The sequence below is a fragment of the Hipposideros armiger genome, unplaced genomic scaffold (genome assembly GCF_001890085.2).
Source record: "Hipposideros armiger isolate ML-2016 unplaced genomic scaffold, ASM189008v1 scaffold_257, whole genome shotgun sequence".
Taxonomy (NCBI): Eukaryota; Metazoa; Chordata; class Mammalia; order Chiroptera; family Hipposideridae; genus Hipposideros; species Hipposideros armiger.
The window spans coordinates 1,510,005-1,514,495 of NW_017731607.1; positions in this window are offsets into that span (position 1 = coordinate 1,510,005).

Genomic DNA, 4,491 nt, shown 5'->3' on the forward strand with positions numbered 1-4,491 from the left:
TCTGAAAAACCAGAGTAATTCCACTGTCTCAGTCCTCTCTGGTTTCCTGAGATCATCCCCTAACCCATGCATGCCTTAGCTCTGCTAGGAGTGGGTTCCCACTTAAAAAACAAACAAACAAACAAAACAAACAAACAAAACAACAACAACAACAACTATGAAATATTTGAGAAATATATGACACACCAGTGCCCAGCTGAAGATACCAAATATCATGAATGTAATTCAATTACTGAAGGTCTTCTTTGGGTGTAGTCTACAATGAATTGCCCATCCACATCTACAATGAAGTGCACTCTACATATTGGCTGTCTTTTATTTCCAACAATTCCTTGGAACTTCCTTTATTGGCTGTCTTGGATTTGTTTTGCCTCTGACTCTAAGCAATGCCATGGTTAGTCTTTCTGTAGCTTTGATACGCTGTCCAAGTTAGCTCCAACAGTAGATTAAGAGACCTATTTGGTAGGTTCTGAGCCAACTATTTGGGAACCCACAGAAGGGTTCTCCCACCCTAGAGTCGAAAATCCAGCTCAGAAATAGGGAGTAAGTCTCTTACTTCCTAAAGAAACAGGGCCATTGCTGGAGTTACTAAAATCGACACACCTGGGCTGGTTACCTTTGCTTGAGGAAGTGACCAACCACCTCTTCCTTCCCTACCTTGACCACTTTTAGGAGTTTGGAGCAGATTGTGGCACTTAAGTTTTGCTCCTGCCCAAATGTGTTATGCGTTCTAATTAAGAAAGTTCTATGGGCCAGTGTCCTCTGTACAATGCCTGTCATGGCTATGTAATTGCAGACAGTTTTGCCAGCCTTCTGAATTGAGTTAACATGCTATATTCACACCCAAAGCCCAATGTTCAAACGTTCAGCCAAACCCACTTGAATTACCTCAGAAATTAGATAGATTCCTTAGACCCTCCACTGGCAGCCAGGTTTGGGTGCTCAGGAGACTGCTTCTGCTATAGTTCTTAGTCATGCCAGGACCAGTACCCAAAGGCCTCTTCTGCTGGCACTGGAGTTTTGTCTCCACACATGAATTCAATGATATTTGCCTGACTAAAAACTCTTAATGGCTTCTCTTGATACGTCCTAAGGTCTTTAACTCTCTATGTAATCTAACCGTTGCCTACCCTTACAAATTACCTTATAGCTCTCTTCTCTTTGCTAGGTGTCAACCACACTGACCTTCTTTCATTTCCACAAACATGCTAAACAGTTTTCTGCCTCACATATGCTATTCTCTTAGCCTGGAAGAACTTTCCCCTCCTGCCAACAATTGGGTTTCAACTCGAACATCACCTTCTCTCACCACCTTAAAAAGCTTTCACATACTCTTTATTCTTTAACACAGCTCTAATATTAATGTTTTATTCATTTAAAAATTGTTTCTGTTTCCTTGGTCTTTGTTCAGTCTCCTCAGGTAGTACATAAGTTCCATGAGGCCAGAACCTGTGCTTCTTTTTATCTAAGCATTGCTTTCACTGCATCCCACAAATTTTGATAGGATGTATTTTTATATTTTATTTTGTTCAAAATATTTTTTTATTTCTCCTGAGATGTCTTCTTTAACTTATATGTAATTTAGTAGTCTGTTATTTGGTCTTCAAATATTTTGAGATATCCAGCTTTCTGTTATTAATTTCTAGTTTAATTCCACTGTGGTCTGAGAGCATACTTTGTATGATATTTATTCTTTAAGTTTGGTGTGTTTTATGGTCCAGAATTTGATCTTTCTGGCAAATATTCCATGTGAGCTGGAGAAGAATGTGGATTCTGCTGCTGCTGGATGAAGTAGTCTATAAATGTCAATTAGATCTAGTTGATTAATGAGCATGTCTCTTTTCAACATTAAATTCTCAGGATCAAACAGAGAACTTGGCCTGTAGAATGTGTTCCATAAATGTTTATTGAGTAAGAGGAGAGAAAGCAAGCAAGAGGACGCAAAGAACAGATATCGAAACCTCTCATGGTATACCCCTGATGAAAAGCTTTCAATAGTTCACTATTATTTACACAACACATTTTAACTATTGCTCTTCCTACTCAGTAGTAACAAGTCAAAATCATTTATTGTATTTCTTCTGTTGTAGCACATCCCAATTATTTTATGTACCACTGTAGAAGGGAAGAAAAACACTGCCAATAAAATTGTGAAATGCCATCAATTTTCAAGATGTTTAAATATGAAAAGCTGTGTGAGTCACAGAGTTGATGAATATTGTAGTTAGCTACAAGTCTGTCTTACATGCTGGATGTATCCATAACTTATTTATCTCTGTATCACCAGCACCGAATGTGCCATAGAATAGATGCTCAATAACATTAGTTATATGATGTCACTCACTCTCCACCAGTAGCCACCCGGCCGCCCTTCATTCCCCATCCCTGATACTTCCTCTGTTCCAATGCTGTCAGAGTGCCTGGCTGTCCAGACATTTTAATTTCTTTTGAAATGCATTTGCTGCACAAAAATCAAATGCTTTTTCATTTTTCTCATGTCTTGGCCATAGACTGTCAGCTACATTACAGCTGAATATCTGCCAAGCGCCCATGCTTGCTCTTTAAGCTGCTGTGATAAATTGACATCCCTCCAACTGCCCCTCAACACAACTGCGTTGAGCCTAGTGATGTTGTCAGTGCCATTATAGATGCTGTGTCAAACCAGGGAGGAAGAGAATCTGGGCAGGGAAAACTTTTGGAAACTTCAAAATGTTGCTAGTGACTCCTGATTACTCACTGGGCTGGCCTTTCCCTAAGCTTTATTTATTTTTTAACATCTATTTAGGAAAAGCAAAAAGAAGTAAGTGGAACACAGGGATCTTCACACCAAAGAAACCCTATTCCTTGTTAATCCTTTTACAGAGGACTTCTTTAAAATAAGGATCCCAAGGGAATATTATGGTGGAGTGAATGTAGCTAAGCAGTTCAGCCAGCATGGTGTTTTTTATAACATGTGAATTGGCTGAACAATCTTCGGTTGGCCAGCACATCGTTTCTCCAGCCATTTTACTGCAGTAGATTCATATATTCCTATTACCCCTGGGCTCTTGAAAGTATCTGAATTTTTGACCTCTGCCTTGAACGTGTGGTTTTTCTTCTCCAGGAGCCCACCATCTCACCATGTCCCCTTAATTTTCTTACCCTTGTTTTGAGATTCATTGGCCATTAGAGATAGGTTAGTTTTTCTAACTGTAGAGAAAACTATACCCTGCAGTTGATATAAACTGGTTATAGGAATATTTACTAGATATATTTATTGGTGCAGGGTGTAGCTATAAAAATAATCTTGGCCTCGATTCCCACAAGGCTCAAATACCCATGGTCTTTTCTTTATAAGGCAGTATTTGAGAGGGGAAGGGGATAGATAGAATAACTTTTTTTTAATTGTCACAATGTTAAAATTGCATCAAGAATTTTGGGATCTGAGACCTCTCTTGAGCCCTAGCTCTAATTCACACCTTCCAAATAGATCTTTCCTGTGTTTTTGCTTAGAATTTAATAAAGCACAGGCAGGGAAGACAGTGTTGTATGAAATGGCAAAGACTTGGAGTAGTTCTAATGGGTTCTTTAATTCATAAATGTTTATTGACTAAGAGGATGGAGAACATGCAAGAGGAATGGTGTTCTTTTGTCTCCTTTATTATGTCAATTGGGCATAGAAGACAAGTGATTAAGAAGTTAAAAATGAAACTGAAAAGCTTCTCTTTATTTAAAGACTAAAAATATAAAAATGTTTTCTGGAATTGGCTCCTTTTAATCTTTTAATAGTAGTTTCTATTTCACTTTTCCCCTCCATCTCACCTTTTCCCCTTCCTTCTACCTCCTGAAAGGTATTCATCCTCCTGAAAAAAAATTAAAGTTCCCAAATGCTTACCTGAAGAACGCCGAGACCCCTATATTGGTTGAAACCCCATGAGGGTAATAGAAGAGTAGCTCATTCTGAAACATTGACCATTATTTTTTCTACTGAGCTAATTTAAAGTCAAATTTATTAGGTTTCATACTTATTTTCCAAATATGACTTTTTAATTCATAGACTAAACTATTTAAAACTACTGTGATAAATTAGGCCTATTAGAAATGAACCACATCATCTTGTAAATTATTTTAAATTTGAGCCTGAAATCCTCCTGCATTTATATAAAAGTGAAACTTTTCTACTAAGCACACAAAGAACAGAACCACTAAAAACATAGACACCATCTCTGCTGCCTTTTGTGATGTCTAACCTCAAGCACCTTCTATTTTCTATCTATTACAAGGTCAAACCTTTCGTTTATAGTCTTTTTAATGAGATATAATTGACATATAAAATTGTATAAGTTTAAGGTGCATACCATGTTGATTTGATACACTTATATAATGCACATTGCCACTGTAGTATTACCTGACATCTCTGTCATGCCACATAATTAGTTATTTTTTTGTGGTGAGAACATTTAAAATAAAGTAGTCTCTTATCAACTTTCAAGCATTCTTTTTTTTTTTTTT